The sequence below is a fragment of the Arachis ipaensis genome, chromosome B10 (assembly GCF_059453495.1).
Source record: "Arachis ipaensis isolate K30076 ecotype BB chromosome B10, ASM5945349v1, whole genome shotgun sequence".
NCBI classification, from domain to species: domain Eukaryota; kingdom Viridiplantae; phylum Streptophyta; class Magnoliopsida; order Fabales; family Fabaceae; genus Arachis; species Arachis ipaensis.
The window spans coordinates 121379823-121389873 of NC_142435.1; positions in this window are offsets into that span (position 1 = coordinate 121379823).

Consider the following 10051-nt stretch of genomic DNA (forward strand, 5'->3'; position numbering starts at 1 on the left):
TTAGGAGTAGTAGTAGGAAGCTTTAGTATAGTTTTTCTCTAAGTTTTTCATCATCTCTATTAGGGTTTATACTAGGATTTTACATTCAAGTGCCATTTCCATTTTTGATCTTGGATTTTGCTAGCTTCCATTGTAAGTATCTCTTTGTTACTACTCTTTATAGCTACATTGTTCTTACGCTTTCTTATATTTCAAGTTATAGTTCAATTTTACTTCCCTTTGGAAATTTTAATTTCTTGTTGATGAATTTGATGATTGATGATTGTTCTATGCTTTCTTAAGTTGTTATTGTTGATTGAGACCATTTGTTGCTTTTGGTTTCAAGCTTTTTCTCATTTTTCCCATGTTTAGTGTTTTTTGCCCACCAAGTGTTTGACAAAATGTCAATTATGATTTTGGGCTAGTTTTCTATCGCTTGGCTTGGGGAAGGTGAGCAATTAGCTTCCTAGAATTAGAATGTCCAACATTTGGTGTCAATTCTTGGATTGTTAATTGTTCTTGTTCCCACTAGCGCTAATTTGTTGCTAAGGCAATTAGCAAGCAATTTAGGATTTGTGGGTTAAGAACACTTATGCTCATTTAACTTACTCTCCGATGTGAGGGTTAATCAAGTGAGATTAATCCATTCTAATTGTCATAGTTGTGGTTCCAACAAGGAAAGGACCCTTAGCTCATTCCAAGCCAAGACACCTTTTATGCTTTAAATTCTTCATACACATTTACATTGATTTCTTTATACCTTACTTGTCTATATTGCATAGTTAGTTCGTTAATTCCTTTATTGGTTCATTTATCACAATTTTGCATGTTCTTTTATTGCTTCATATGTTTATTCCTTCATTGAAAACCCTAAAAGCTCCACAACTGAAATTGTACACTCATTGGTCTCAAGTGTCCTTGGGAGACGATCCAGGAATCGAAAACTCCCAAAATTAAATTGGTTTTTGAATAGTGACATCTTTGAATTCAAACTTCGATCGTGAGAGGTCATTGTTAGTTTAGGCTATGCTTGAAACGAGACTCTACATTTTTGTGAAATCCTAGACCGACATAACCAATCGCATCAGAAAGGCAGCTAGTTAGGGTCATCCGTATAACCCACGGACGGAGATCTATCCACCAAATAGGTTTACTCCATCCTGTCTTAATAAGTTGGTGAACACGGAGATGAAGTGAATGACTAGAAAAGAGTAAGCATATCCTATGGGTTTTTTTTAATCTTTGTATAAGTTCATTATACCAAAATTTTGTATTAATATCAGAAGCACATTATTCATTAAAAAATTTGTGTTTAGTCGAATTTAGTTGTAAAATTAACAAAAAATTTCAGCTATATTAACTGATGAAGTTATCAAATAAATTCAAATACAATAATTCATAACATTAACTTAAAATTCAACTACATTAATTGATAATATTAACTTAAAAATTCAAATACATTAACTCATAACATTAACTTAAAAATGCAAATACATTAATTTAAATATAGCGACTAACAAAGACCTACGAATTACCACTGCTAACAATCACACTCGGTCCAACACGCTGAGGACATCTACTCTGGCTTGACCTTGTCTCCTGCAGAGGCGACATATTCGAGGATCACACATTTCCGTGAGTCCATTTTATTTAGGTAGCGGGTTGATTTGGGACGACTTTATAACATTCGCCTCAAGGTAGGATTAGCGACCATCGTCGGTCCTAGATAAGCAGGCCATGTCTCTAGATTACCTAATGGGGCAAACTCCACTATATAGACCTTGTGAATCACTGATATCTTGTACACATCATTGACATACATCTGCCAATTGAGGCGCTAGTTATCACAACAAGCAATAACGTGACAACAAGGTAGTTGCTCCACCTGAAAGTGCCCACAGTCACACACCCGCCGCGCAAGATCAATAGCTAACACTTTTTCACTAGGCATTTCGTGCACCTTAAACACCACATTTTTTTTTTATCAAATCGGTGCACAACTATATTTCCTGCAGATTACATATTTTCTTCTATCCGCTGAGTAGCAAATTCAGAGTAATTAAATTTGGCATGCTTGATAAACCGCTATTTTACGATTTATTTTGTATTAAATTGAGTGGATTATATCCATTATTCTCACACTTATTCATATAATTCGCATGTTTTACATTTTTCTTCCTAATTTTGTGCTTTGATTAAAAAAACATACTTCTTTGGCCCTAAAATTGCTAATTTTAATCCTCTCTTATTACCATTCGATGCCGTTATATGTGTGTTCAGTGTTTTCAGGTTCTATAGGGTAGGAATGGCTACCATGTAGTTGAGAACCTCATTATTACTTGGCATTAGCATACCCATATTTTATTTGTTTGCATATCTTTGTTTGTGGGTTCTTCTTCTTCTTTCTTCTTCTCTCCTTTCAGGCTGGCCACCAAGAGGGAAAAGGAAAAGTTTCTAACTGGGGCACAACAAGTCTCTCCGCACAATCTTTTGAGAAAGCGCATCAGTTGTAGCCACCCGTCCACTTGTATATCTTTGCATGCACCGAGGACGGTGCAATCTTTAAGTGTGGGAAGGTCGATACCGACTTCTGTGGGTTAGTTACCTTCTTTTCAACACCAATATTTAATTTTCTTTGTTAATTAATTGTTGCATTGCATAATAGATTTCATGTGTAGTTAGTTGCTTGCATTTAGCTACTACTTGGTTGAAGTAATATTTTCTTTTTCAAGAAAGTTTCTATATCATTTCACTAATTTGAATTAAAACTTTTTGAACTTGTTTGAAGAATTTAATTTAGAACATGATTTAGAGCTCGAACACACAAAACCAGTGAGATTTTGAACCTATTTGACTAGTTGCATCTTATCAACTAATGCTTTATTTTGGTGTGTGTTGTTCTCTCTAAAATTGTGATCTATATCTTACTTGATTCTATATGTCCATGGTTTGATGTATGCATACACTTATGTGATTGAGGCCTTTGTTTCACTATAGCTCACATACCCATATGGCCTTACCCTTTCATTATCCTTTGCAAACTAATGTTGAGCTTTTTTAACCCCATTTATTCTTTACTTTAGCTCATCACTAACTCTAAGCGAAAATCAATAATGTCCTTAATTTGAATCCTTGGTTAGCTTAGACTAGTGAGAGTGCTCATGATTTAAGTGTGGAGAAATTGGGTTTCGAGAGATTTGGTTTGGAAATTGAGCATGTTAGACTTTTTTGTGAAAATGTGAAAAGAATGTTGAGGACATGTTCATGCATTCAATACCTTAATCATATGCATTGAGAAAAACAAAAGAAAAGAAAAATAAGAAAAAAAGAAAAAAAGAGAGAGAAAAAGAAAAGAAAAAGATAATAATAATAATAATAAGAGGACAAAATGCTCCAAAGTAAATGGTGGTAGCAATGCATGTGAGTTGTACTCAAAATTGGAATGCATGAAGATGTGGTAAACATAGTTAATGGGTAGTTAGACTTTATATTCTGATTACATGGATTGTCTTAAGTTAGGTGAGAAGTTTAGGTTAATTAAGGATTCAGATTTTAGTCCACTTAACTAAATACAATCCTACCTTGACCCTAACCCCATTACAACCCTTGAAAAGACCTCTTAATATGTGTATTTGTGCATTAAATTTTTATTGATTGGTAGAAGAAGAGCAAGCCTTAGAAAGCAAGGTTAGTAGAGAATTGAGAGAATCGAACCTTAAACACTTGAGTGATTAGAGTGTATACACTTCCGGTGATGGTTCGATGCTCGATTCTTTGTTCCAGGCTTTCATGAGCTTTCTTATTGCAAGTTTATTTGTACTTCATTTTTTTATTTGAATTAGTGAAATTCCATTCATATTTGTTCTTAGAGAATATGATCTACTTTTAACCAAGTAGGTAAAAGCATTTTGCATTTAGTCGCATTCATATAGATAGGTTGCATTTCATAAATTCTACCATTCCTCTTCACTCCTTTATAGCTTCTCCTGAGCTTAGCATGAGGATATGCTAATGTTTAAGTATGGGGAGATTGATAAACCGCTATTTTATGGTTTATTTTGTATTGAATTAAGTGGATTTTATCCATTATTCTCACACTTATTCATATAAATCGCATGTTTTACATTTTCCTTCCTAATTTTGTGCTTTGATTGAAAACATGCTTCTTTGACCTTAAAATCGCTAATTTTAATCCTCTCTTATTACCATTCGATGCCGTGATATGTGTGTTCAGTGTTTTCAGGTTCTATAGGGCAGGAATGGCTCAGAAGATGGAAAAAAAGCATGCAAAAGTGGAAGGAACACAAGAAATGAAGTATTTCAGAATCTGGTAGCGACGCGCACGCATGGCCAGTGAAAAAGACCAGCGACGCGTACGAGTGAGTGACACGTACGCATGACAGAGCGCCACGTATTGTATGAAGCAGAAGACGCTGGGGGCAATTTCTGGGCTGCTTTAAACCCTGTTTCAGGCCCAAAAATACATATTAGAGGCTGCAGAGTGGAGTAGGAAGGGAAGGATAATTCACTTCTCATTCATTCATACAATTTTAGGTTTTTAGATGTAGTTTTATAGAGAGAGAGGCTCTCTCCTCTCTCTAGGTTTAAGGTTTCTTCTTCCAATTTCTCTTTAGGTTCAGGTTCAATCTTCCTTTAATTTAGTTTTTGTCTTACTTTTATTTGTTTAAGCACTTTAGTTCATCTTCTCTTGTTAATTTCCCTTTTTCGTCATTTTTATGTTTATGAGCTCTTGTTACATTTGATTTCTTTTAATGCAATTTGTTTTTCATGTTTATTGTTACTCTCTTTAATTGTTAGTCATTGATGCTTGCAATTGGTTGTTTAGATTTAATATTCCTTGTTAGTTTTCTAAGTTTTTACTTTATGCCTTCCAAGTGTTTGATAAAATGCTTGGTTGGATTTTAAATTAGATTTTTATTTTCTTAACTTGGATTGATTATTTAGAGACTCTTGAGTTATCAAAAGTCCTTTGTTAAATGGTAATTGGAGATTCTCGGTTAGCTTGAACTTCACCAAAGCTAGTCTCTCACTGTGAGTTGACTAGGACTTGTGAACTCAAGTTAATTGTATACACTTGACCTTCCTCTATTGGTTAGAGGTTAACTAAGTGAAGGCAATTCAAATTTACCATCACAATTGATGATGATAATAAGGATAGGACTTCTAATTCTCAATCCTTGCTAAGAACTTTCTTAGTTATTAATTTATTTTCTCGCCATTTTACTTGCTTGTTTCTTATTACAAAACCCAAAGAGATACAATCTCATAACCAATAATAAACATACTTTTCTGCAATTTCTTGAGAGACGACCCGAGGTTTAAATACTTCAGTTAATCTTATTGGGTTTGCTTAAGTGACAAATATTTTAAATATTGATTGAGGTTTAATTGTCAGTTTAGAAACTATACTTGCAACGCGATATTTTTGTGAAAATCTTTACCGACAGTTTTCCTCCGTCAATGCTTGCACGCATGAACCTCAACACTCTTTCGCGTAAATAGCTCGTTCAACCGATAATATGTTGCTCGGACGAGTGCCAACATAGGAAGATTTCGGTCACCCTTTAACACTGAATTTATGCACTCGACTAGGTTCATCATCATGTGACCCCATCGATGTCCCTTATCAAATGCCAATACCCATTGGAAACATTCGATGTTGTCGCACCACCAGGCAATGCCTCGCCTCGCTCTTGTAACTTCCTGTAGTTAATGTTGTACTCTTCCACTGTCCTTGAATAGCTTGCAAATCATACCGTACATCGTTGTATTAGGCACTACCAATACATCATAAGTAGAAATAACAGTAGCATTAAATACCTATATTGACAATAAGCTTATGCAAGTACGAGGCCTTGAATATCCTTAAGAAGTTGCTACGGATGTGCCTAATGAAAAACATCCACAAAGCTCTTGGAGGTTGCCAATCACTATTGCTACGATTTATTGCTTCCCGTATTAACTCATGTCGATCAGAGATTATCCCCAGATCGTCTCTCCTAACAACAATTCTTCATAAATTACTGAGAAAAAGTACCAAGTATTAGTGGTCTTTTCCTTCATGATGCAAAAGTAATTGGCACAATATTTTGGTCGCCGTCTTGTACAACTGCAAGCAAAAGAGCACCTTTGTATTTTCCATAAAGGCGTGTACCGTCAACCTAGACTAGAGGCTTGCAATGCCAGAATGCTCTAATGCATGAATTGAAACTCTAGAATATCTGGTGAAGTATCCTGACACCGTCCACTTCTACACTCTCATTATACAGGGATCATGTTTCTATTTTGACAACTAAGCTAGGCATTTTCTAAACCATTATCATGCACCGCAATGGTAAATCTTGGTAAGATTTTTTTCAACCACCAAAAACAGTTTTGATCAACTTCTGCTTTGCTAGCCAAGCCTTTCGATAACTAGGGATGGCAGAAAGACCCGAATCCACGGGTACCCGACCCGCCCCTACCCGGTCAGGGCGGATTTAGTTCGGGACGGGTGTGGTCGGGTTTAGGGTGTACCTGCCCCAGAGTATATATATATAAACATTAGGGATTAGGGTTTGCCTTAGAACACAGTCTCATCCCTCAGTCCCTCAGACCCTAACCCAGAGACTAGAGTCTTCTTCTTCTGGGTTTCTCCACAGAAAACCTCACAACTCCCATCGCCATCGATGTTGAGTCCATTGCCGTCTACCTTCACAGCTCCCATCGTTGTCGCTGCCGAGCCCGTCGTCATCGCTGTCGAGCCCGTCGCTGTCTTCCTCCTACTGAGCCCCTTTCCTCTTGATAAGTTCCTCTCTCTCTCTCTCTCTCTCTCTCTCTCTCTCTCTCTCTCTCTCTCCCCATCATATTGTGAATCTATTAAGTTCTTCTTTTCTTCTCATAGACTCATCATTTGTTTTCCATCACTGTAAGCTTGAGAGTCGCCATTACAAATTTGTCGTTGTCGCCATTGTAGCTTCTCTCCCTTTTCTCCGAGCGTGTCGCTGTCTTCCTCATCTATCTCTCTGTTCGCAAGTAAGTTCCCCCCTCCCCCCCCCCCCCACACACACATTTTGAATGACTCTCACATTATGAATAACTAAATTTGTATTTCTAATTTCACTAAATCTGTACTTGATGAAATTGTGAATTTGTGCTGCAATTTTTTATTTCACTGCATTTCTAATTTCACTGATTTCTATCCATAAATATATCAATTGCTTGAAGTTGAAAGGAAGTGTGCATGTTCTCATTTGGGTTCTAATTGCTGATGTTTCATGTTGCAATAGTTTATATATGTTGATTGAAAATTAGGGACTTTGTGATTTTACTTAGTTTATATATGTGTAGTGGGTCTAATTGTTGATGTTGCAATAGTTTGCTCAGTTTTTTCAATAGGTGCTTTATATATAGTTTTCTTAGCTTTTTCAATTTAGTTTGTCTAATTGCTTAGTTTTTCATGTCTCTGATTTTTCTATTTTACCCATTTTTTTTCTTTTTGGTTTTATCGTTATACCAATTTCAGTCTTACGGTATCTTCAAATCCAGCATTACCATGGCAACTAGATGATGATGATGATGATGATGATGATGACATCGAGGTACTCATGGTAGTATATCATTAGGTTATGGCAGGGAAGGAGATGAATCAGAATCTGAAAGATGGTACTTGACATTGCTTCTCTTTTTTATTTTTTTGAAAAATATTTTAGCAGAAACTATTATTTGCCTAAGTAAAATTAATTATATAATTCTCGAGAAACTGGAATCATATGCAACAGAGTTGAGTGGAGCTACTAGAGTTATTTGCGAACCTATAGTTATTCTACAAAGTACCAGCGAAGTAGACATCTTTGATGTTGGTTATCAGTGGAGGAAATCACAATCCGAGGTAGCCATTCTCCTCTTAACTGTTTTGTTGCTGTCTTATTCCCCTTCATCTTCATACAACTTGCAAAGCTGAACTTGGATTGGCCTGTTTCTGTTTTGCTGTAGGAGTTACTTCAGGTTCACCAATATAGGCTGCATTGTGAGAAAACACATTGAGAGAGCATCGCATGACCTTAAATCTGTGATCATTACAGACGAGGGCAAGCAGAACCATAATACTCATTAATGTGTTAATTGCTATTTCTTTTGACTTTTAGGTTTAAATCTTGATTTTCAAATTTTTAATGATGATGAAGAATTGGAAAGTTATCAAGAATAAGGATTGAAGACTCATTTATATCTAATGTTGCAATTTCTTGATTATGATGTTAAATTTGTCGTGATGAGATATTAGTTTCCTTTTTTTTAACATTGTATGAATTTTATGTTTGTATTGTAATTTATGTATGAATTTTAAGTTTTTACATTAATTTATGTATGAATATGTAGATTTTAAAGTGTTATTTAATTGTTATAGGAGCGGGTAGAGGCGGAACAGGTAGTAGAGAAGTTACAGGAGGGCAGGGCGGGGTCGGATAGGGCAAAAACTAGCCCATACCAGCCCCACTGCCAACCCTATCGGTAACTGATGGTGTAGTTGAACCTGAACTGGACTTTTGCAATTATAGATTTGACCTTTAGGGATTGGTCGGTTTGAACCAATGGCCTTATATCCTCAATATCCATGTGTGAGTCCAATTTAGAATGACCTTGTGAAATCATTTCCATGGTGCATGTGTGCCTCCCATTATATCTTTGTATCTCCCAACAACCCTTCTTCCATATTCACTTGGCTCGGATAAGTCAATCGCACACACGGCCATACATTTTGTATTTTGCATAGAATGTTTGTGGCTTGGACTCATAAACAGTGTAATCGACTCCTCTAGAGATAGTGTAACCCCTAATTGTCAAAATTACCAACTTTCTAGAACTTTATTTCATTCTGATCCTGAACTCCCCATCCTCAAAATCAGCAACACCTATAGAAAAAATAAATCGTCACACATCGATCCATCCAAAATATACATTGAGAAAAATATATTACTCACTCCTCACGTACCTATATTCGTATATTCAAAGAATTTTGGTGCATGCATGGGTCAAGATCCAAGCTACGCATAAAAGGTGAAATGTCCATAGGTTGACTGACCGCGGGTAGAACCACTACATTTTCTACCACTGTCTCACCTCTCCCATCAGCTTCCTCGTTCTCGTCATCGGCTTCATAGGTATCTTCGAAGTCCTCTTCGCTATCACTGTTCATTCCTTCGTATACTTCAGCTCTATCATCTTCCATATCTGAGTCATATTGAATCCCGTCGGCAGTTATATGTTTAAATTCAACATACAACTCAAGCTTTGGCTGTTGCACCTGAGTCTGCTGGTGAATATGAACATATGCTAAAATGATAATGGAACTCATATACAGAATATTGCTCACCCTCTTTAAAATATCACTTTCTATACTTTGACAGAGACTATACTATAGTTTCGCAAACACCATAGTAAATAGAACCACAAAGGAAAACGGATTCTCACATACAAAACTCACCCTCATGTATATTTCGTATAATCTCATCGTTGTGATACACCACTATATTTGCAGTACCTTTCATCACACCAACAATACACTAAAACACCTTTCTCGCAATGCAGTAAAATGGTAACGGGCTTAAGCTTTTTATAGGCAGAACACCCAACACACATATCACATGTTGAAATCGCATCGAATCACCACATGACACGTGTCCAACATGCACCCTGCGTGTTGGCTAACTGCTCACCACATGTCCAACATACATTATGTGTGCTGCCTCAGCACATCCTTTGCATATTGAACCTACTCTGCCTGCAACGTTCACCCACCTATAATTATACAAAAAATATCAATTTCTAGCCAAAACATCATAAACTTTTTTATATTGAAAAAAGTAACCTCCTTTTAAAAATGTATTTATTATTTTCAAAAGTACAATTGCACAAATACTTTACTTTGTTTGTGGTACATAACAAGATTATATATTTATATTTATACCTTTAAAAATTAAAAAATATTTTTAAAAACATATAAAAAGATATATATTTTAAAATTAGATTGTATTGATTAAAACGAAAAAGTCTAATTTAAATTTATATATTA